The sequence below is a fragment of the Falco punctatus genome, assembly GCF_963210335.1.
Source record: "Falco punctatus genome assembly, chromosome: Z".
Lineage (NCBI taxonomy): Eukaryota > Metazoa > Chordata > Aves > Falconiformes > Falconidae > Falco > Falco punctatus.
In genome coordinates this window covers 77,080,196-77,105,110 of record NC_137586.1, presented here as the reverse complement: position 1 = coordinate 77,105,110, position 24,915 = coordinate 77,080,196, and the positions used below count along the sequence as shown (strand labels likewise).

The 24,915-nt window shown below is 43.9% G+C and overlaps 1 protein-coding gene and 2 long non-coding RNA genes across 3 annotated transcripts in view; 1 reads left to right on the top strand and 2 right to left on the bottom strand.

Annotated features, from left to right (window-relative positions):
- LOC308056150 overlaps positions 1–16,460 on the top strand; it is a 54,947-nt gene extending 38,487 nt beyond the window's left edge. Inside the window, exon 2 of the long non-coding RNA XR_013924729.1 lies at positions 16,334–16,460. This is a non-coding gene — a long non-coding RNA (uncharacterized lncRNA). The remainder of the gene's footprint in view (positions 1–16,333) is intronic.
- The window catches only part of LOC308056129 (uncharacterized protein), a 140,531-nt gene that overhangs the window by 8,223 nt on the left and 107,393 nt on the right, over positions 1–24,915 (bottom strand). The window lies entirely within an intron of this gene.
- The window catches only part of LOC308056148, a 54,958-nt gene that overhangs the window by 22,031 nt on the left and 8,012 nt on the right, over positions 1–24,915 (bottom strand). The gene's annotated exons all lie outside the window — the stretch shown is intronic.

The following is a 24,915-nucleotide window of genomic DNA, read 5'->3' as shown; positions in this document are numbered from 1 at the left end:
GCAGGCTGCCCAGAGGGCTGACTGGGTCTCCTTCTCTGGAGACATTCAGAACCTGCCTGGATGACGCTCTTAGCTACAGGGTTTAGCTTCAGGTAGTCCTGCAAGGAGCAGGGAGTGGGACTCCACGATCCTTACGGCTCCCTTCCACCTTGAGATTTTCTGTCATCCTGCGATCAGGCACAGTCAACATGGCTTTGCAAAGGGAAGGTCTCGCCTAACTCATCAGGTGTCCCTCCAATATAAGGTCGCCCCCCTAGTGGATGAAGGGAGGGCGGTGGCTGTAGTTCTTCTGGACCGCAGAATGTCATTGTGCAGCGATGCAGCGAGGTGGCCCAAAGGCTGCTGCAGTCCCATACCGTGGGGGATGAGGACGCCAGTGCTGTGGCCAGCTCCAGCCCCACCAGGTCCTCCACAAAAAGCTCCTCCACTTCCAGCTCAAGCCACCTGCCAGGAGTGGACTCCCAACTCCAGCGTGGCCTCCTCCAGCAGCCCTGCACGCTCCCCCGAGGAGGAGGAAGCCGGCACGTCGGAGGCCACCCTCCATGCGGGCCCCAGCCATGCCCTATCTGTGCCCGTCCCTGCAGAGCAGGAGCAGCCCCAGGAGGAGCCGGGGCAGGCACAGGTGGTGGCTGCTCCTTCTCCCCGGGGCAGCCGCCACAGGCCTTCCTCTGCTCCCGACCGCGACAGGGACCACTCGCCTGGGGTGGCCCAGCACCCCTCATAGAGCAGGGTCGCCAGCCCCCAGGACCCTCCCCAGCCCTGCAAGAGACCATGGCCACAGTGGCACTAACGGGGCTCCAGACCCTCCTGATTCAAGGAACAGGAAACAAATGTGTTTCCCTGGCACAGCCTCCGTGTGCTCATTTCTCCCCTTTCTGCTGGTGCCTTTTCCCTTTCACCCCTCGCCCCACACCCCACCGTGGGCGTACCCGGGGGTCTCAGCTGGCATCCCCGGGCGACCCCACACAGGCCCAGTGCTGCGGGGCCACCCCGAACTCTGCCTCGCCACAAGGAGCATCCCGGAGCCCTGGACCCAGCTGTGGAGTGTTGCCGTGGGGACAGACGGAGGGGGCCCCGCAGCCCTGGACCCAGCTGTGGAGTGTTGCCGTGGGGACAGACGGAGGGGGCCCCGCAGCCCAGGGGTGCGTGAGCGGCCTGTCAGGGGCCTCCTCCCCGAGCGGGGCACCGCCGGCTGCATGCCTACGGCCGCAGCACTCCCAGCGCTTGAAGGGGGGTGCGGGAGCGAACGGAGGCCGCAGGGGGGGCGGCGGCGGCGGCAGGGGGGCGCAGCCCCCGGCTCCGCGTCCCGGGCGAGCGGGGAGCCGGCCCCGGCCCCGCGGGGCGGCAGGGACCTGCCGGGCCGCCCGCCCTCCGCGCCGGCGCTCCTCGACATGCCTGGCGCCGGGCCCACCCCGCTCGGCCGCCGCTCCTTCACCCGGCGGGGGGAGGCCGGCGCCGGGCGGAGGAACGGGGCGCTGCCGCCGCAGAGCCGGCCCGGCCCGAGAGCAGCCCGCGCTCCGCTGCGCGCCCGGCCCCGCTCGCCGCTCGGCCGCCCTCGGCACGGGCACCTGCGCCGCCCCGCCCAGGCGGCCTCGCCCGCGGCTGCCGAGCGGCTTTCGCCCGCGGCGGCGGGACCTTCCGGCCGGCGAGCCCCGGCGGGGCGGGCGGGCCTGCCCGAGCCGGGCGCGGCGAGCCGGCGGGCGGGGCCGGCCGCGGTCCCGGCCGCTGCTGCGGGTCGGCGGCGGAGCGGCGCCGGGGAGCGCAGTGCCTCGTGGCCGCGGGCGGCGTGGAGCCGTCCCGGGCACGGCGAGACCCCGCGGGGCGGAGCGGGCGGCTCAGGCGAGCCCACCCGCCGGCCCCGTGCCGTCCGTGCCGCCGGGGCGAGTCTGCGGCCCCCAGCGCAGGCGGTGCGAGGGGAGAGCGGCACCGGCGTGGCTGCCGCAGGGCGGGGCGGGGGGCGTCTGCCCGACGCTGCCCTTCCCGACACGGGAGGGGGGCGGTGGCAAAAAAAGGAGCCCGCACAAGTCTCTTGTGCAGCCTGTGTCCCCTTGGCACAGGCACATCTTGTTAGTGTCTTCTAGGCTGTAAAAAGATAGCTTATTTTTTGTGTATTTTAGGTTCACATCAGCTGGCCGTGGCAGAGTACACGCAGCGTTCATGCGGGAGGAGTTTTACTCGCAGCGTTTGCGTGGGATGTCACTTTCTTTACTCGCTGCTCCCAGAAGGTTCACACTTCCAAACAGCCGTTTTTGGGAAAGTATGGCTTCGCCTAACACCTTCTAATGCTGACAGCTTAGCAAACGTGGGCACTGGACATGTGCTGTGCAAATGCAAAGGAAATAAAAACGTCTTCAAAAGAAAGAGTGGCATTACCTGTCTACAGTCTCTTTCTAACTCTGTTAGCCTTCATTTCTTGTTGCCTCCTTTCCTAAACATGGCTAGCTCTTACGGCTCAGAACAGGCAGGGCATGGCTTGTGACCTAGTCTTCAGCTCAGGTCTGATCAGGCAAAGTTAAGGGGAAGCTGAGGAAACTTGATGCTGACTTGGCCTGCTAGCCCACCGCTCCCGTGACCAGAAGTCATTCTCCAATGAGCAGTCTATCAAGAAAAGCAACAAGCCAATTAGGACAAAGAACTTTTTTTTTCTTTTGACATTCTCTGTTTATTACATTGCTACTGATTATGTTCTAAATTGAAACAAACAAAAAAGAGTAAGAAATCTAATGAACAGAAACGATTCTACAAACGGGGACACTAAGAGAAAATTTGTTTATTAGGAAGGCAACCCAGTCACCTAAACTAGCATGCTACATTCCACTTTTGCACCTTAAGCCAAAGCTAGGGTGCTGACTCTTCTTTCAATAGTAAACACTTGTTCCAAAAGAGAAGCTGGCATTCTTGCTTACTCATTCTAGCTCTGCTCTGTGTACCACTTGCCTTGCTTATAAACGTCTTCTTGATAAATAAAGCACAAGTGCAAACATATAGAAATCATATTTCAGTTACATTGTGTTCAATTACGAATTTCCTATCTTTTTGTATGACCGGTATAATGTCCTCACTGAAGTAAGTAAAAGGGGGCAAAGAAAACCTTTCATTTAGGTTGTTGTTCCCGCAACCTACTATTTCCACAATGATCTGAGCTACAGGGCTGTCGCGTGCCGGTCCGAGACCGGAGCGTGGTTCGGTTTGTATTCTCGGGAACAGAACGAAGACTCAAAACGGAGTCAAGAGCCAAGGAACTTCATTTGCCCAACAAGAAATGTGTGGATGCAAAGGGAGGGAGAGCCAGAGATAAAGAGAGAAAGGAAAGAAGGGAAGAGATCACAGCAACAGCTGCCACCCTGGAGCTGCGGTGTCCCGACAGCCCGATTCGTTTCCAGATTCGGTGAGGGAACGTTCTATCTGATGTTGGTTGGTTCTCTTCTTTTAGAAGGTTGTTACAAGCAGTTCTGCTTAACCACACCTTCCACCCGACAATGGTGTATGCCTAACACCATCAGGTGGTGCTCAGAGGCCCCCAGGCACCTTGTTCCCCCTGACCCCAGGGCTGGGCACATGCACAGGGGTTTGGTTGAGTTTTGCAGGATCAGCCTCCCCCATTGCTCCATGGTGTCAGTCGGTTTGCTCCTTTAACAATGCAGACATAAATCTCTGCTGTGGCAGTGGTGTTACCTTCCTGCCTTAACAACGTATAGATAAATAAATCATTTGCTGTGGTGATGGCGTGAGTTTCCTGCCATAGCAATGCTGATGTGGCGATGGTGGGTCTCACGGACCCAGTCTCTTACATTATTATTTTTCAAGGGCTCTTCTCTTCTGAGCTCTGATAACCGTGATATCAGCAGGGGTTACCAGCAGCTTATTATTACCTTCTCCAACTGTTATATTCTTCAGTGGCTTTGAAGTATTTCACTTCTTTCACAATGAAATTATGTCAGGCAAAGACTACCGCCACTATGAATATTCTCTCATGTACAATGTAAATAAACACCTTTCTCCCTGGCGTAAGCTCTTTTCATGAAGGTGCGCAGTACCATGTGATGAGTGCTGTACTAGCGTTGAGACAATGGGAAAACAGATGGCCATTAGAAGAATTTCTTCAGTTTGAGAAAAAGTGCACAAAACGACTTTAAAAATGGATGATTGTTGATGCCAGTGATTTTATACTTCCTGACTATAAAGTACACTCAAGAAAAGAATCTGCAGGTGTAATGTATAGGTAGAACTGATGAGGAAACTCCCTCGTTTAGTCAGGCCCTTGACAAAGCCCACTGTAGTCTTTGGAAATGCTCTCATTTACACTGTAGTTAATCAAATGGGCCAGGAATGCTATTGCTATCGCTGTGTCTTTTACAGGCACACGTTGCTCTGGATGGCTCAAGGGGACCAGTGTCTTAAGAAGTGTGAAGGGTGAGGCCTAGCAAGCTGCATGTAACCCTGTTCAAATGTTTTTCTGTTAAGCAGGATTTTAACAGAAAAATTCTTTTTTTATTAAAATCTTTGTTTTCTTTTTAGTAAGTAAAGAGGCCAAAAGCCAGCCAGCACTGGTTTAAAGTCCTGCATGGTCCTTCCAACCTGAATTATTCTATAATTCCACACCCAGAGGCTGTGTCATGAGAAAACTCACACCAAACCCAGAGAGAAAATATGGCAAAACAGATGTGAGGGTACTCGGGGAATGTGATTAGATACCCTAATTCACCACTGTCTTAGTACATCTAGAGCGAAAACAATTGGTTACAAATCCAACACTGCCCATGAAAGATAGATTATTCTTCACTTTCTTCCTTCATCCAAGCTTGCTGTTTAAATGGAGGGAGATGTCCTTATAACTGAGAATTTTTGCCCTTCGGTACCTCCCTTTTCCACTCTAAATTGAAGATTATGCACCTCTACTTTTTACCGTAAATGAAAACAAAACTGCCTTTGTGAACTCACTGTCAGCAAAGTCTTCCCTCCTCCTGTCTCCCACATCCCATAAGCTGTCTGAACCATTCCCTTTCCGTCCAAAGGCGGTCTGAGAGGAATAAGGGTTTCAGGAATAGAGGAGAGGGTGCAAAGTGAGCATACCACCATAGAAGACAGTGTTTCCTAAGGGTTGTTAAACTCTGGTTTTGCCAGCCTTCCTCTGGGATTATCCACATTCCATTCTTGCAGGTCTATCTTTGGATCTCTTTCAAAGGACCTATTTCCCCCCAGACGATTCCAGGGTATGTTAGCAGGAAGGAGTATTCCCAGTACAGGGACCCCCTTATCTGAGTGTTCTGGGAAGTGTGTACATACCCAACCACTGGCCCTATTGGCTGTCTGTATGGTTTTCTGGATCATCATCAAGTGTCTGCTTTGAGTCCGTGGGTTCTCCCGATTCTACTGAATTTAAGAGTTTATCATACCACATAACAGGCAAAATCCTATACAACTGTAACAAACACATGGCTAGAGAAGTATCTACAAAGAAATCGTGCTGGTGTTAAAGAGACAGTTCACAAACTCAACAGGTCCTCACCGCGCGCCCCCCCCCCCCCCCAATCCGTTTCTATATAGGGTATTATTTCAGTCCAAGAGCAGTTCATATTATTTCAGTCCAAGAGCAGTTCATTAAAATCTGTGGACTTCTAGTTTCAGAGGAGCCACTGCTTCTGATCCCCACTTCACCTCAGAACTCCTCTTAGTCCTATTGGAATGGATCCAAGAACAAATTCCTTCAATACTTTTATTGCCGTATTAGTTATCAGTAATACCAAACATGGCCCTTTCCACTGCTCCTTCAAAGGCTCGTCCTTCCAAGTTTGAAGTTATACTTGATCTCTGGGTCGGAAAAGAGGCACCAGCACGTCCATTGGTACAGGTGTTCTCTGTTGAATGTACCTGTACAATGAGGAAAGAGTCTTTCCCAAAGACAATATATATTCAGTTAACACTTGATCACCAGAAACAGGTATTTGATCTTCCTTTCCTGTTAAATTTGCAGCATCAGGTCTTCCATATGATACGTCAACTGGGCTCACTTTTTCCCTAACTTTTCGTGTGATTCTGATTCTCGTTAAAGTGACAGGTAAAACACCTATCCATTTTAACTTAGCTCCTTGACATAGGTTAGCCAATTGTTTCTTTAAATATCTGCTCGTCCTTTCTACCTTCTCAGCGGACTGGCGTCTCCAAGGTGTACGTAAACCCCATTCTACTCCTAAAAGGGCAGGAATTGTCTGTATTACTTCTGCTGTGCAGTGTGGGCCTCTGCCTGATGAGATCCCACTTGCAACTCCAAATCTTGGAATAATCTCATCTAGTATATTTCTTTATTACTTCTTTAGCTCAGTTGCTCTGGCACGGGAAAGCTTCAGGCCATCCTGAAAAGGTATCTACCAATACCAAAAGTTATTTATATAATGATTGCACTTTGGTAATCCAGAGAAATCAATCTGTCAATATTCTCCTGGAATATTCCCTTTCTTTACCTCTCCAGGTGGAGGTCTTAATTCCACTTCAGGATTATTTTGACAACCTATTACACGTGGGTTTACTATTTGATCAGCATAGCTTTGCATCTGTGGGCCTATCGCGTATCTCCTGACACTTGCCATCACAGCATCTGCTTCCATATGAGTTCCATCACGTGCCTGCTGTACAGCAGCTTCCACTTTGTGGGAGCCGTTACCCAACGTGCTCCGGCAGATGTCACCCACCAGCCGCCTGAAGTCCTTACACATTTTACACTCTGAGGTCTTTCATTCTCTTTTTCACTGTCTTGGGGCGCTTCAGTTCTCAGAAATCCTAGATCTGATTTCCACATAGGTTAATACTGATTCAGGTGGCTGTGACAATGCAGACAGTGCCAACAGTCCTGCCGCACCTCCCAGGATCCCCCAGCCCTCACACAGCCCGGCAAGACAGAGGTTGCTCTCAATAGACAGGAGCAAGCCCAAGCAGGAGCGTGGTCAAGCACAGGAGCGCCAAGCAGTAGGTCAGGTCCCACGTGGAGCTGCCTCACCAAGGTGAGGCCGAGCTGTGTGATGGTCACCTGTGCTGCTTCTGAATGGAAGAGAGACGCAGAAAGTACCAAACTCTTTTTGCTTATAAATTGTTGGTCTGGACTCCTGGCAAATATGCGCATCTCTCGGATATAGCCAAACGGTATTTATGCAAATTCCTACTTTTCTAATCAAAGCAAAAAGTCAGCTGATTTTCTTGTTGGAGTTGAAGAATGCCATCTAACCATGCCTATAAGATATGAATTTCATTTGACAAATACAAATCTGATGATCTGTCAAACTGCCAAAGAGATACCGGGCTTATGGCCGTATTCACTATTATCACAGAATCAAAAATGAACGTCTGCACTTCTTGAGGACTGGGTGCAGACAGATACTGATCTCTAAGTACATGAAAAGGTCATTGAATGCCTTAGCTAAAGAAGTGATTTCTGTTTCCCCCCGCCCCTGCCCCCCACCACCCCCGGAGCTATACAAGACAGGACAATGGCTCACCTTATTTCTCAGGGTAAGAATATACTTCTAAAATGTTGAAGACAGTTTTCTGAGAAAGAGCCTCCCCCGATCAGGATGAATTAACTGGTGTCTAAACCCAACACATTTTCAATGATGCAAACCCAAGGTTTCGAGAATGCAGCAAATGCCTAAGCACTGTCCTTACAAGCGTAGCCAAAGTGGGGGATCTTGAAAACGGTATGGAATCGATCTGTATCATCTTTTAAAATGGTGCAAGGGAATTATTGACAAAATATTTCCCAAAATCAGTATTTTGGCTCACTGAAAGTTTAAAGAGCTAACAACTCTTTGCCATACAATTACTTGACAATGATGGTTGTGAGGTCGATATAACAAAAGAACAAAACAGTCTTTTTCTGCCGAAGGTGCTAAAGCCAACTTAAAGTGGGGGTGGGGAGAAGTAAGGTTCAAGGACGAAGTAAAGGCTTTAGGTTTAAGTGATAGGTTTCAGTGGGTCTGGGGAAAGGTTATATTCATATATGTGTACCTGTACTTCTTCAAATACAGAGTTTTAGTTAATGCCAAAGGTAGCTCTTCTCCTTTATATTGCTTTAATGACATAATATGTTGTTCAGAAAGGTTAATTTAGGAAGTTTAGTACCCCTTTACAGCAGCTTCCTTTCACTGCTGTAATTAGCAGCTCCTTTCTTGTCTACTCTTTGTTTCTTGTTATTTTTCCCTCAGACATGGTGTCCTTGTTTAGAACCTTTGTTAATGATCTTTTAATTTGAATAGTGACTGTTGATGGCCTTTACAATTGAGAATGCAGTGCATTCATTTGAAACCAATATTGACTCATTAAGCTCCTGTTCGGGAATGGCTTTCCACTGCCTCAATTCAGGAGCACCTTCAAGAGCTTCCTAAAGTGCTTTCCAAGGTACACAGGGATTGCCTGAAGAAGTACAAGAGCCATGTGATGTGGAAGGTACTTTGTACCACTAATTCCTCTGTTGTCTGCTTAACTCCTTAGAGGATCTGTACACACATTGTAAGGACTGAAAGTGTCTCCGTGTTGGGTGGTGCGTACTGAACACGCACGTTAGGTGTTCTTGGGTTTGTGCAAATGTAATCTGCAGGAGGTTTTGCCATAAATCCACTGAAAGCAATTTTGTCTTTGCAAAATGTAGATCTCATCCAGATCTCAGAGAATGAACGGTGAGCTTCTTCACCAGCCTGCTGGTCCCAAGTAAGTACTGGACGTAGCTTTGAGGTTCCACTATGGATGGATAGTCCAAGATGGTAAGCAGTAGCCATTCATTAATCTCCGCAGTCATCTATTCTGAGGCAAGTGCATTTAGACAATGGGTGGCTATCATCCAAACGTATTTTTCAGCAATAAACTTCAGAAGAAGCAATCAGGAAGCAATCTGTTAATGAAGAATTTTATTGCTTGCAGAAGCAGATTTGTTGGCTATCCGGATAAGCTGGTAGACCCTCATGTGAAAGAGCTAGGTGGAACTTTTTGAAGTTCCTCAAATACTTGAATACGCTCACAAATGCTCAGATAAACAAAAAAGTTGCAAGTAGTGCAGGTACAAGATAGACATGCATGGCTTCCTTCTTCTCCCCCCCACCCCACCCCCTTTTTTTTCCTTTTTTAAATTTCTGTGTGCTGTTGATGACTTTCTGAAAATAACATCTCTCTTTTCCTGGGAACATAAACCTGGTGGCTGAATGGATTTGCACCTGCTTGTTGAAGTGGTTGAGCACTCTTAGCGCATGAGGAATGAAACCCGTGTCCTGGAGAGACAGCGCACAGGGGGAAAGATGTGCTTAAGCCAATGAGGTCTGTGGGGTGCTGGTGCCATAGTTGCATGACCTCTTCACATTTTTTAATATAGGCATGCTAATAAAACATCAGGTGTGTTCCTTAGATATTACTACGTTTGCACCTTAAATGATCTCTGAAATACATCACTGGAATTTGAATTTTAATGTGTCTTGCTCACAGATCCAAGTAATGTGATTGTTCGATCTTTTCAGTCTCCAGTCTACATATATGCCTTTGAATATTTGAGTAATACATTTAGGGCATCATTTCAGAAACAGGAGGCAATGGCTGGTGTCATAAGCTGGCCAAATTTCAAAGCTTTTTGCTGCATTGATTGATCACTTCTCAAATGAGACTAGAGCTGTATCTATGAATGTTTATATTTATATTAACATTTGTTAAGACAAGTTATGATTCCTCTGCCATTTAAAAGCTCTAGCCACAATCTAGCATAAAAGTATGCCTTTGTAAGTTATTAAGCTTGCAGACCATTGCTTGTTCAGCTGCAGTAAGCCCTTTGGGTTATACAAAGTAGCATTCTATATTTCAAACCTTTCTATACTTACACAATACAATAAATAAAAGGAGTAAAAAGAATTTTCTAAGAACAACGTTCAATAAACCATAAGATGAATGAACCTTTTTTGATAAAATATGCTTTCTAGTATCTAAAGGAATGCATGAGCGTGAGTCAAAGTTGGTGTCTTGTTCTACAAAAAAAACCCAAAAAACAAAACAAAACAGAACAGGGAAAACCAGTTCATTTAGGAAAAATGAAATTGGTTTTGCTTTTTCCAACGTTAAGGTGAAGTGTCTTTTTATAATTCAAGCTAGAGCTAAAAACCCCCACATTACGTACAATATATTACAGAAGGTTTTTGAACTGAGCACATGGAATATTTCCTTTTTCTCTTTTCCTTAACAGTCTGCCCCTCACCTCCTTTCATTTTTTTGTTTGACTTCAAGACAGATTTTTCGCCTAGTGCTTCTTGGTTTTGCACATTTTTGTCCTCCTATTTTTCAAAACGCATAATTCTACTGCAGACTGATTTTTCTTAACTTTGTTAGATGAAAATTTGTTTTAGATTGCCTTTTATTTAAATATCAAGAAAAAGAAATTAAAAGGAATATGAGCCTGTTGTTCGATAGGATAACATATTTTTTCTTTATTTAGAAGAGTAAGTACATGTTAAATGATACTTGAGTGTCTTGAGAGAAGCCACAGCATGCTGTGAAGAGTGGACATTCAAATCCCTGTTAACACAAAAAACTAGTTAATTCATTCAATAATAGAGAACATATGGTAGAAAACTGAAGCAGTTTTCTTAAGAGGGGAAGAAGTATTTGTGAAGTGTTACAAATCCTACAACAACAGAAGAAAGGCCTGTTATGTAGATAAATAAAAAAATCTCTTCAATGGATCTTTTAATAGGGTGACGAAGTGTTTGTTCTGGGTCAATACTCATCACTCATAGAATGCTTGAGCAAACCTGGTAGGTGATTTCTTTCAGATGGTGGTGACAAACTTGTCTAATAGCCACTTCTAGGTTGTAAGCGTGGATGTTGCCTGTTTTCAGGGTTGTTTGGACAAGATTAGAGCCTGTTGAAATATGCAGCTGCCCGAAGCAGGGATGATCCACAAGCACCTGTCAATCCACAGCTGACGGCAGTATTGAAGGAAAATGATGTGAAGAAACAAGATCAGTAGTCCACGGGTAAATATGTTTGCAGTTCTAAAGTCAGAAAGACGCAAACAACAAAAGCTGCAATGCTTTTTCTACTCTGGCTCTACAGCACATGAAGCTTGTATACAGAAGGCTTCTAAACTACACTGAATTTAGAAACCTCTGGAGCAACCTCTAGGGATTAGCAATTTCACCCTCAAACAACCGAACACCTTCAGACAAGAATCTTAGCCATTATTTTGACATTACTGATACTGTTCTACGTCACGGGTAGGTGGAAATGTCATCCTGAAAAAGAAAATCTGGCTGTTTATTGTGACCTTTACACTCTTTCCTCTATTTACAATCTATTTCTGTTAAATGAGAGAAGAATTCTTACACCGAATGATTTCAGTAACTATATAATCCTGTTACAAAATAAGAAGAAATCAGACCATTAGCTGGCTCCTGAGATGGTGAGATGGCTTAGCTCTCACAGCGTTGATCAAAATGGTGCATATTGACTGCTGTTTGTTAGCTGAAGCCTTTATAAATATTAGGAAAAACAAGCAAGCAAGCCATCTGGAAACATGAATTTCAAGAAGTTGCCACAATGCTTAAGCTATTCCATCTCATATATATATATTTATATATTTTTAAATATATATGCCTAATTTAATGGTATCCCAACTACAGTGAACTGTTTATTTTGCTTTGTTTTTCTGGACTCAGACTTGCAGTAATTCCTTGTTTACAAGGAAGAATCAGGAAAACTAATTGCAAGTATATAGTTTGGTAGGAGGGAAAAAGAAAAGCAGGAAAAGAATGTGCGTCTGTCACTTTTAAACATGTCAGAAGGGAAAGAACACACGAGAACACACAATCCTTTCTTGGGCTTAAACATGCTGACCTACACTGAAAGTGCATCAGCTGGATCTTGGTCTTGGTATACAGCATCCCATGCTTTAGAGATGAAAAAAAAATAAAATTAGGAAAAACTTGTGGGGTAATCTATCCCATATTAGGCCTCAGCCTCATTTCTGACAAAGACTGGCTGAAATATTGAAGCCTGGATTGACTGATGGGTGAAAACTGAAATGGGACATGAAGTAACTAATATAGGACAAGCCTTTCTGAGATGGTTACTATCCAAAGAAAGAAAACCCTTTCAGTTTAAATGTTGCAGTATGGCATTCAGCTATGACGGAAAGAAGTCAAAGATGTCCATCTGCATGATTTCCGTATGTACTTAACATGGTAGTAGTGTAAGAGTCCAAGAGAATCCATTCAGCTGCAGCCCATCATATAACCAGACTTTAGCACATGGACAGCTTTTAAGCCTGTGACTAGTGTCGTTGCAATTTCTGGTGCTGCTCACATGTGTACAGCAAAACACCCATCTCCATTCTTCATGGTATTGTAAGAACAGTGACATCTGGTAACAGAATGCAAATACAGTTTAATGATAAAATAGTTGAATTACTTAAGTATTCTGGCAAGACATATCTGGCAAGTTCAGTTTTGTTGTGAAGGGAACATTGAAATATGCATTTGGGAAATGAATTAACAGGCTGTTCCTCCTGAATCATAGTACATTTGTGTGGGCACACTTTCAGTCTCATCCAAAATCTCCACTGGTTAGCAATCAAGATGAGTATTTTAAGAAGTCAATAAGGTGGAAAATAGAAGTGAATTCAACCTATTGGGAGCAAGAATTAGTTTGTGCAAAGAGTAAAAGCAGTATCAGTACAAGTTAAATATAGAACATTTATATTTAATTTTCACCTCAGGTTATAAATCGCTCTAAGTGGAATGAACACGATAAATGATTCCACTTCCCTGCTGCATTATTTAATGTTAAACAGCAAGAGACATTTTTTTGTGAAATGTGAAAAGGCAAAAAAGACAAATTGCTAGTTCAAACCTTGTTTTCACTGCTGAAAACTAGTTAAATGCTGGCAGCAGCTTATGATTTCTCACTGTAAATTCTGATTAATGATATGCTGTTGTGGTTCTACAGCACTGTTGGAAATTAGTCCGTTGGTACCTTTCACCTAACTAGCTGGATGTTTTAAAATCTTCTACTGCCCTCTCTACCCACAGGCCTCAACAACTAAGTGTGTTGTCCATCAAGATGCAGTTTTGTGTAGGATTTTCAGAACATAAGGTGAATTGAGGTAAAGATCTTCCAAGGTGAACTACAAAGTATTTCTCCTCCAGCTGTCCCTGATTGATTTGTCACATACATTTGCATAATTAGAAGAAAAAAAAAGGAGAAAAAAAGATAAGGTGTTTTCTTGGTGGGTCCTTCCTTTTTGCTCAAATGGTGACTGCATCTGCATTTAAGTAATTACTTAAAAGCATATATTTCAATATTCCTGAAATGATATTTTTTTTGTAAAGCAGATAACTTTTCTTTTTTTTTTTTGCTATTTTCTTTTACACTAGACTGTCACTCTGTTCTATAACTCTTGATACAAAATTGGATGTGATGTAGTATTTCATGAGACAAATCTTTTTTGAGGTGACTTAATAATAAAAGTGCTCAAATTGTTCTTTTTGGGGGTTGCATTTGCCTTGTTTGTTTGCTCGCTTGCTTAATTTTTGTTCTCTGCTGCTGCTGCATTTCTTCAGCCAGTTAATACCTGCCTGGAAAACTTGAGTGTGTTAGTGTTTTAGGGCTAAAGGAGCTTTCCCAGAAGCTTTCAATGATCATTCAGATGCAAATCGAGCCAGGCCAATTCCCATGGAATAATTTACCTATACCTTTCACTACTTTCAAACTAAGCTATCAGCAGCCTCCAACACACTCAGCAGCCTTGTTTCTTTTTCTGAAAATCTCACTACATTTAGGCTTTCTTTTGGATGTGTCAGAGGGTGTAAAGTTCTGGTAGAATGGCAAACCCCGGAATAACAGAGACGGCTTTGTTAATCTCTCACCATTTCACAGGTACTAATTCACCAGTTAAGGTCCTAATTCAAAAGAGTTAAGCACATCCTTAGTTAGAACCCCGATAGTAAATATTTAGATTATACATTTTGGCATGTCTCCAAGCAACGTGCCAATTTCTAAAAACAATGCAAGCTTCCTCAGATTTTTCATAAAATCTTACCATATTCAGTCTACTGCTGTTTGGATCTGAGTGTATTGTCTGCTGCGAAACCAGACCACAAATAAAACAAAACAAAACAAACTCATTAGAAGTTAATATTTTCCCATATCAGTTTCATAGTGCTGGCTATAGGAAGGAAATATACTAAATATGAATATTCTCTACTGCAAGAGAAAGCCGAGTAGAGATATCAATTCATCATTTTGTTTTCAACAGGTAGTTGAATGGAATTACTTAAGTAAATTTTTCTCCAGCATTTCTGTGCTGGCAGCATAGGGATTTCAGGGTGGCAGTGGTGGTAATTAATCCTGCATGTCTCACTGAGCACCAAAAAGAGCAATAACTTTGACTGATCTAACTGTACAGGGGTGGATATTTTAATCTTTGCGATAGGCATCTTAAGAAAAGCAGGCACTGTACAAGTGAACTGCTTCAAAAGGAGGTGTACGTATTTTCCCTTCAATTTGGAGAAGTCTTTGGGGGTGAAACAGAGCAAGGTCTTAAAAAAAAAAAAAAAAAAAAAAAAGATTAGTTTGGTACAATGCTCGGGGTGATGTCTGTTTTGTGTTGAGAAAGGAATGTACTCGGAATAATTAGAAGAGATAGGCGGGCACCTGAAGGACATAAGGAGACCATCAAGTCAGGAAATCTTTGAACAAAGTAAATTGAAAGGTCTACTCCACCTAGATCCCACCTATTGTGAATGGAATGATTAGGTGTCAAAACCAAATGACTATGTATGTAAGGATGTTGTGTGACCTCTCAGGAAGACTGTGTAAGTTACCTGACTGTTCAGTGAAAACTCTGGAGCTAGTTTGTCCGCTGCGAATCAGCTAGCTCCCCAGCGTTGCACGAAATAAATACCTTTGCTGCTTAAAGACAAAATTGGTCTCTGAGCAGTTACTCTGTGCCGTTTTGGCATCAATCTGGCGAGCCTGGCAGGAGAACTCTCCGCCGGTGCTGGAATCCCGGGGCCTGGGGACCCTCGGGGCCCCCGGCTGGATCTTCTGTCGGTGACACTCTCCTACCCCTCGGCTTCTCACACAGGTGGACAAGGACTTCTGCTGAACATGAAAGGTATTTATATTCTTTGTTTTGAATATTTGATTGTCTTAAGATACGTGAAGCTAAAAACTTCCTTTAGGGTGTCTTAAGATTTGGGTTTACCCCATAAGACGAAAGCCGGGATGCAGTCTCGCAGGGCTGAGAGAAGGGACGCCTTCCGAAAAGGGTAATAGCCCTGTTTGATTGTCTTAAGAGTTGGGGAATTCCCAGAAAGTAACAACTGAAATAGCGCTCTGTGTCTTGTTACATGTTCAAAATTAGAGTTATGAATAGTAGGAAAAATAATATATTCTGGAAATTCTAGGTGAATAGCTGAAAACTGAACATGCTGCTTAGAGCCAGAAAAAGAATAGGATTTTTTTTTTTGGCAGTTGTCCATTGAAATACGAACTCTGTGTGATAACGCGAACTGTCAGCGTTCCTAGAGCTGTATCTGGGTGCACGGTACGGTGTAACACACTGCCCGTGTGACTGAGGGCTGCCCGCACAGCGCGGGGGGTGTGAGAGACGCGGTGTAACTGCGAAGCGAGTGGGGAGCCCCGAGCTGCGTGTCCGTGTTCCCCGCGAGGGGCCGGCCAGAGACGGACGGAGCGATTGAAAAATCAATTTATGAAGTGTTGGAATGCATAATCAGAAATTAGAGCGGGAGACTGTGGACAAAACATTCACACTAACATCATTTGGAAAAAGCACGAACTAGCCTCTGCCCTTAGTGTCGCAGGTGCTGTCTGTATACTCGAGCAAAGGGTGGCAAGTGTCTAAGATAACTATCTCCTCGGGAAAAAAAAAAAAAAAAAAAAAAAAAAAAAAAAAAAAAAAAAAAAAAAAAGACGACCAAGAAATAAGGCTAAATAGAGGTCTTGAACTGTGGTGTATGTTCTGTGATAAGTATGGTGCCTCCAGTAATAACTAATACATTGTAGACTAGTATATCAGAGTTATTAGGAAGATGGGGGGCAGACCGAGCCAAGAAATAAATACCAAACCACCCCTGGCATGTATTTTGAAGCATTGGAAAGAATTCGGCGGAATTCCCAGTGGAAATTTGAACAAAAAGACAGTTAAAAAATAGTGTCAGACTTGGTGGCCTTTGTATACGTTCGGTGATGGTGAAAGATGGCCACCCGAAGGAAGTCTTAATTGCAACAAAATTTTACAGCTTCTGCTTTCTTCTTGGAGAACAAAAGTGGGATGAAGAAATGTGTGCAGATATGTTTGTGTGGCAGAAGAAGTGGGGGATTAACACCACCTGATCCTTTGATTATGGCTGTAGAAAAGGATAGGGGAAAACTGAGACCTAAACTAGAAAGATGTTCTTGTTGAAATTTTTGTGTAATATATGATTGCTATGTTTTGTTAAAAAAAAAGTGCTCAGGTTGTGGTTCCTCCTGTGGAGCAACCAGAATGAAGCACGTTGTAAGATAAAAACTTGGACTAATATAGGCCCTGAAGCAGAGGGCTGGGAGTCAAAGACCCTGTGGAAGTGTTAAAGTATTGGGGTGACCCGCTCGAAGGTGCGACTGAGTCCTGCTGGACCCGTGGCAGGCCGCTTGCTGTTTGCCTGCGAAGGCACGATAAATAAGAACACAGACTTGAAGCAACAAGTAGCAGATTTGCATTCAGGGTAAGAAAGAGTTAAAGCAGAAGTGCTGTTGCAGAGGCAGGCTTGTGTAACCTGCAGAGCAGCAGGAGCATCTCCTGCTCCAATCCTGACCGTGAGGAGGAGAGGGATATTTGTGTAAATATGTGAAGGCCTTCCAGAGACAATTAAAAATTATAAATAAGCAAGTAGTGGGAACGGGGCCAGAGGATTAGATCAACCAGTACATTCCTTTAAATCTGGTGGCTATGTGTATAAGTGAAATCTTTAAGTAAGGTGGTAATCCAGAATAGAATGGCCCTTGACTGAATTACTGTAAAGGAAGGAGGGGTATGCGTGATAATAAATCAAAGTTGTTGTGTATACGTAGACCAAAGTGATCAAATTGAAACAGATATCCATAAGATATGGAACAAGGTTCAGATTTTACATGAAATTACTAAAGATGATTTATCATGGAATTTTAAGACTATATGTGCGGCGAATGAAGAGACGGGATGCAGCTTGATGCAAGCCAATGTCAATTTATTGTACAGAAGCACGAGTTTTTATACACTTTCAGAAGCTGCGCGTTTTAAACAGATTGGTTCTTGAAGCTAAGCCTTGCATACTAGGCAATCCCTGATTGGTGGTTAACTGCCAGCAATTAACAGCAAGGTGTTATCTTTCCTTGGCTCCATCCCTCTCCCACTCCCCTGTGCTCTGTAAACACGTCTCATCATGTTAATTGTTGTCTAGACAAGCTCGAGCACATCCCCCTCAGCTAACTGATTGCCACGCATGGTCCTGGTTTCCAGCCCGCTCCTGCATCTTCCCCTTCCTGTTGCACAAAAAGAACCTTTGAAACCGAACGAGTAAAAACAAGGTATAAGTAATAGAACAAATAAAAAAACAACTAAGACGTATTATCAATGTCAAAATAACCCACTGTCTTTGTTCCGTACAATTTTACAATTTCCCCTTTTTGTTTTTGAACAGCTAGTACCAGGTTTGCCATGTTCTGCAGGGCCCTTGCAAACATGACAGCAACCAAGGCAATAGCAAACAAACAATACTGCCAATTGAGTGAATGGATGCCAAAAAAGGCTGACATTTTCTCAGATTTTGACAACATGTTGTTGCCATGGGGCGCCTAAAATCCACGCAGCACATACCATCAAAATCCTCACAGCCATGTCCTTGAACCAACAACAAAAAGCAGTGGCAATTTTGACCCACATTCTTAACTGCCTACCAAACAAGGTGATTTAACTCTTTAATGCTTTCCCTGCTGTTACTCTGGATAAGAGAAGAACCGCTGTGACACGTTCCCATCATAGCCTCCTACTACATTAGCATCTACAGAAAGACAATTATCGACATTCAAAGTGTAAACAGTATCATCTTCTTTTGGATTAACATTATACATAGGTGGAAGGGCACACTAAACAAGAACTGGTTCAGTCAAAAAGTTCAAAACATAGCATGCCTTCTCTGAACATACCTCTGGGGTCATTCCCTTCATTCCCTCTCTTTTTTATGCAAAGAGAAACACTTTTACCGTAACAGAGAAGCCCCTATTTACATCTCTGAGCCCGGACACAAACCGCAGCTGTATGCACCACCAGCCTCAGGGCAGAAACCATTCATGCAGTTACATAGCTATATATCACTACAAGCGTGCAGACACCTATGAAACACTAGATAACCATGTTTATCTTTCCTATTCTCCTTCACAAGACCTAGCTGTTCTCTCATCTCTTGTTAGGTCAAATAATTCTCCAGTTTCCTCTCCTATCTCTCTCTTCAGACATTCTCTATCCTCCCCTTTTTTGCTTGTTAATTGCAAGGAGGCAAAGGGTGTGTGTAGCTGGGTGACCATGGCCTGCTTTATGTTACAATCAACTAAACACTGAATACAGAAAAAAAAAAGTATGGGAGACGTAAGGCAAACATCAATAAGGTGGTTAAAGATAATTATAATAAATCCTGTAATACTTTTGAGTCATGGCCCAAAGTTTCCCAGCCGTGAGAAGAGACCAAAGGCATCCCGCCCCTGGCTCTGCTGCAGATCTTTGTTTTAAGGCTTTTGAGTTTTGTATACTTTTGTAAATTAATTCACAGTGGTCACTCAGATTCACGTAACACATCCTATCAAAGCCTTCAGACTTGTGTCCCTGTGCTAATAATAAAAATCAATAGCAACTCGGTTCTGTAGCAACATATGATGGACAGAATCAACATCTGTTAATAAGCCAGAAAAAAAAGAACAGTATTTGTAGTATTACTTTGTTTAGCAAGCTAGCAGCCTAATTTACTAAGCAAGTTAAAAGCGTGTACTATTCTTACAGAAGAGATTAGAGAAGCAAAAATCTGTTATGCTGCATTCCAGAACTCAGCCTGAGAATTACAGTCTGCTGTGAGTTCTGCGTTACAATCATTTGACACATGTTGGGGTTGCGATTGTGAAAGTTGCCCGTTTACAATTTTCATTGACATTATCACAGCTAGTTGTTTTAAAAGCAACCCTTGAGCTTCCTGATGTTCGACTTGTTGCAAAATATTCTGAAGCCAATCGATCAAGTTAGTATTAAAGTTAGTGACTCTCTAGGACCCTGCAAGACTGTGGCAAGACTCCCGCATCCGGACTGCCTTAATAGCCGTCTCATTCATTTGCAAACAGTTGTCCCTGGGATACCTTGCCTGAGTCACAGAATCGGCACAATTAATTTTCTCCAGCCAACTGCTCATAGTTAACAGCAATTCCCCGATTAAGGTTTTCAATCAAGGTCACTATACATAGCTCACAAAAATCAGATAACCACATCATATACTGTATCAGTTAGTACCATACAAAGCAATAACTTCCAATCATGCAGTGTGAGCGTATAAGGCTCTGCCATCACTTCAAGAAGGGACATAGCAAATGTATTATGAATCCTCCCTTCCCGCACTGCTTTGCTTAACTCTTTAACAGCCTCGTCTTGCACAGGCTGCCACTCTGCAGGTTGATTTGTCTGACAAAATACTGAACATGCCATAGCGACTCCCAAAACCCATCACTGAAGTGTTTCCCACTTGCATTCCTGCCACCAATCCCTCAGACTCCCTTTCACCCTCCCCAAAAATACAATCAATGCATCAGGAGAGACAAGGGGGTGGGGGAAAGGTCTAGCTCCTTTTCCAGATCTATAGGACCTGGATCAAAAGGTTTATCAGTGTCAATGGAATCACTGTCCAAGTTGTCCTGTTCCCGTGCTTGCTCCTGTGTTGTGAGGGTCGCTGCAATCAGTGACAGAAGCTCTGGGGGCAGAGGAGGCGTGGACAGAATCACCATCGTTGACGGTGTCTTGAGAAGGGTCGCGCTGTCGGTGGAATTTACAGCTTCCTCTGGTTTAGCACCGTTAGTAGAATTAGTCCACACTTGGCAAAGAGTAGTCAGAATTTGCCACCAAGATGCTAAATGCATTCCCGACACGGAGCTCCCCTCCGCGGCAGCATCATACAATTGGCTGCTGTACGTACACACTTTCATTCTTTCAAAGTCTCTAAAGTTTCTTGGCTGCTCACCTGTCTCGATGAATACAGGTGTTATCCTCGGGGTTTAGGTTGCCTGCCTGGTCCAGACAGCCAGACGATCGTTCAGCCAAGCCGTCTCCTCCGGAACACAGCCCTCTTCACGAGCTGTCTCTTTTATCGACCAGTTCCGTCCTTATTCTTCCAAGGCTTCGGAACACCACCATAGGGGTCACCATTTGAGGAAACTGAGGCACGGACTCCCTGATCTGACTAGAAGACCCTTCATGAGTCCATATACGTCTCTTTCTGGGGACGAAGCCTGATTCCCCATTACGGATTTCCCACAGCTCACCTCTCAGCTCCGGAGGGATTTCTGGCCGGCTCCTGCTTCCTTTCAGCAGATCATTCAAAGTTCTGTGGGACTCGCTGCAAGTCGCTCACATAGGCGATTTGAGAGCCCTTGACGTCAGATCCTTAAACGCATCACGTCGGGGTCACCAATTTGCGGCGAATGAAGAGACGGGACGCAGCTTGATGCAAGCAAATGTCCATTTATTGTACAGAAGCACGAGGTTTTATACACTTTCAGAAGCTGCGCGTTTTAAACAGATCGGTTCTTGAAGCTAAGCCTTGCATACTAGGCAATCCCTGATTGGTGGTTAACTGCCAGCAATTAACAGCAAGGTGTTACCTTTCCTTGGCGCCATCCTTGGCTCCATCCCTCTTCCACTCCCCTGTGCTCTGTAAACACGCCTCATCATGTTAATTGTTGTCTAGACAAGCTCGAGCACATTCCCCTCAGCTAACTGATTGCCACGCATGGTCCTAGTTTCCAGCCCGCTCCTGCATATATGGGACAAATGAACTTCGTGGTTACCTAATTTGGAATGGTTAAAGCATGCTGTTGTTATAATACTTATTGTAGTATTTTAGGAATATTAATATGTGTATTACTTCAATATTTTGTTTGGTGCTGTCGAAAAATTATTATAGGGCAGTGATTTTTTATAGTTGTAAAAGAATAGTTATTATAAAAGGGGGGAATGAATAATGGGCCATATGCGATTTATTTAAAAGAACCGTGTGCTCATGTTTGTCTTAAGAGACCTTTAGTGTTAACTTGAGGATGTACTAAATCTTTGAATAGGTGACATAGGGAATGGGCTAATTGTCCAGGCAAGAGATATGTTAATGAGTTCCCGGAATTGTAATGAATATGTAAATAATTTCCAGGAAAGTTAATGAATAGACATGAGTGACTTGTATAAAGAGGGGGCTGAAAGGTTCCCTTGGGGTGCACGACTTTGGTGGAGCAATCCCCCATGCAGCCAGCGCTGCCGAATAAAGATAACTTCCTCCGCTTGCCTGTATATTGGTAAAGTGATTCTTTAAATCAAGAAGTTAATATTTTCCCATATCAGTTTCATAGTGCTGGCTATAGGAAGGAAATATACTAAATATGAATATTCTCTACTGCAAGAGAAAGCCGAGTAGAGATATCAATTCGTCATTTTGTTTTCTGAGCTGGCAGCGTAGGGATTTCAGGGTGGCAGTGGTGGTAATTAATCCTGCATGTCTCGCTGAGCACCAAAAAGAGCAATGACTTTGACTGATTTAACTGTGCAGGGGTGGTTATTTTCATCTTTGCGATAAGCATATTAAGAAAAGCAGGCACTGTACAAGTGAACTGCTTCAAAAGGAGGTGTACATTTTTTCCCTTCATTTTGGAGAAGTCTTTGGGGGAAGAAAGAGCAGTGCCCTTCTGGCAATGCCTTTCTGAGCCTACAGAGGCTGGTAAACAGGGCACTAATGTGTAGGACAGGGGACACAGCCCTGCAGTTCGGTGCTCTAGGGATGCAGCTTGGGTCAAATACACTCTCCCTCCTCCAGCTGTACGGTGAGGGGAGGACCTTGTTTTCCATCCAGTCTGGGTTTAAGAACTGACACTGAACTGTTCCATACCAACAAGACCAAAGTCCTTCCAGATGTGCCCCGTCCTGCCTGGCACCCCGAATCTATGATATTGCTGCGACTATGGTAAGGAGGGAAAGAGTGTTGAAAGCTGGTGAGGCAGGTGTCCTAGGAATGTGGTCTTTGCTCCTCAAGACCTGTGGGGGATTCACATGGAATTTGATCTCTTGAATTCCTTTCCTTTTGTTCTGGTCCCAAGTCAGTGTCTTCAGTGATCATAGACTTTGATTCAGCTAAATTGTTACGATAGCTGTAGAGAAAAAGAACATTTCTTGAGCTTCCTTTGTCATCAGCATTGTATCATAAATATTGCAAGGAAAGAGATGCAGCTGATTAGCATGGGCAGCATGTTGAACAGTTGTTGAGCTTTTGCTTCCCATCCTCATTGGGAAAGTAGACAGAAAAGTTAATGTCTATGGTCTCAGCACTATTAGCAGTGCAAATTTGCTTTTGGTCAGCAAGAGCGGACTTGCCTCTAGCTGCCTGACGTTACCCATAGGTCCCTTTAAAAAAGAATTTTCTTTCTGGTTGTTTTTTAAGTCCTACATCTTCAAATAGTTTATATTTTCTGTGTGCCTGTCTGTGTGATGGGGGGCTGGAGTCTGCACTGTCCATAAGGGTTATATACATTACAGTAACTGTACAACCTGTAATGCAGCATGACAGGGTGAGACGCTGATGTGAATCAGAGCTTGCCTAGGCGATAGGAGAGCATACGCAACCCCTGGCTTCTGGATTCCAGCAGCAAGCAAACAAGGTATCCCATGCACATCAGAAAAGACCACCACTCCAGGGAGTGCCACTCACAGAGCAGTTAATTCTGATGAGATGAGGTGCTTGGTGAGGTGTTGCACAGGAATTTGTCAGGAATCTGGTTTCACTTCTGTGGGAGACTGGCCTGAGCCAGCAAATACAGTTACTTGGCCTGAAATATTTCATTGGCTCTGTTCAGAATACTCCTGTCACTCGAAGTAACTTGAAATGACATGTAGACCAATATCACTTTTTTGACCTTCCTTCCAATGGGATTAATGGCCCAGTATTTCTATTGCTTATTCTGTATCAGGGCAAATCTGGATTAAAATACCTTTTCCAAATGCCCCGCTAATGTGCAAGCCAGAGTTGCAGCTTGATAAATGCTATTGGATTGATGAAACTGAAACTTAATGCAATGATTGTCTAGAGTTTGGGACTTGAGTTTTTTTTAAATCTTTGCGGGATTTTTTGGTTTTGCTTTATTTTTGGGTTTTGGGGTTTTTTTCCCCCCAGTTTGGCAAGTCTGTTACATGAGAGAATGTAGACTGTGATTTGGCACCAGCTGAAAAAATTGCATGCACAAATACTTTGAAATGGAGAAAACTGAAACATGCTTATTCACTTGTTTTCCGAGTTCCTTGTGCCTGTTCCTGTTACTAGTTAACCTGCTTCCGACTAAAATTACTTCTAAGCAAGCATGTAAAGTTTTCATTAAAAGTATTCAGTATTCCCAGAGTTCAAGAGCTGAATTATGATCCAAGATTTGTTAATTTGAGAGGAAAACTGTTTTCGATTAAAGCAGATCTTAGACAAAACTTGCAAATACTTTCTAAGTGAATCAAAAACGTGTAAGCATGAAACACATTTGATCCAGAATACTCTAAACAGGGAAATACCTTGTGATTATTCTGGTAGATACAGAAGAAAAAAGATACTGAAATATTGCATGTAGCTGTACTTAATACAGCTAGACCAACCTCATCTACCTAAACTGGTTAACAGCAGCTTCTAAATCTAGGGGCTAGATCTTCCATAATTCTTGGGAATGTTATAAAATTAGATTACCTAATTAGCTGATATACCTCAAGCTATTAAATTGCAGAAAGGAACTCATATGCAAGAGCATTCATCTTGTGTACTGTGCTTGCATAAAAAAATGCCATAGAAAATGTGGTCAGAAATTTTCATTTTAGGTTCCTAGATATCAACATTTCGCCTGGGCTCTCCAGAACATTGCTATGCAGTAAGCGGTGCTTCACACAGGGGGTCTCGAATGGGGGTTCTGGATGACCAGCGGCCAGTCAAGATCTGCTGGCTTGGTCTTCCTAGTAATTACCTGGGAAAACAGTGTGGAGGAGCTAGGATATAGGCAAGAATGCTGTGCCTGAGGGCTTGTGCACACAGATCCAACAGCTGAGAGCTAGAGTTTTTCTGTACTTTTTCTGTATTTCTGAGGTCTGTTTCTTCTTACAATACCACTTTTTTTGATAACAAACTGTTCCTATCACAACATGCGTTTGACTAGTCTCCACAGCTGTTTGGTTTTGGTTTTCAGCGTAGATGATTTTCACGAAACCAGATCTTTCTAAAGAAACAGCATTTTGACTAGTAAAGGGAACAGTAGCAGAAAAGAGTAAGGTTTGTGAAAAATGTTGGTTTTGCTTGTTTTTCTAAGGCATCAGTACCATTTGAAGTCAAGTCAATCAAACAGCTATGGTCCAGATTGTATACGAAACTATTATCACCTAGTGTTTATGACTAGAGGAAATTATGACTGATGCAATTTTTATCCTGACAATTGTATCAAAAGGAGATGAGGTCATATTGCCAGCCTTGTTGCTTTTGAGTACTTGTAAGTCATTATTAGACATAACTGTCAGAAATCAGCACCAAATCCCATGGCAGGTACCAAAACTATGTTTTTGCTTTCTTGACTAAATAGCAGTTTTCCTTCTGAAATGCACAA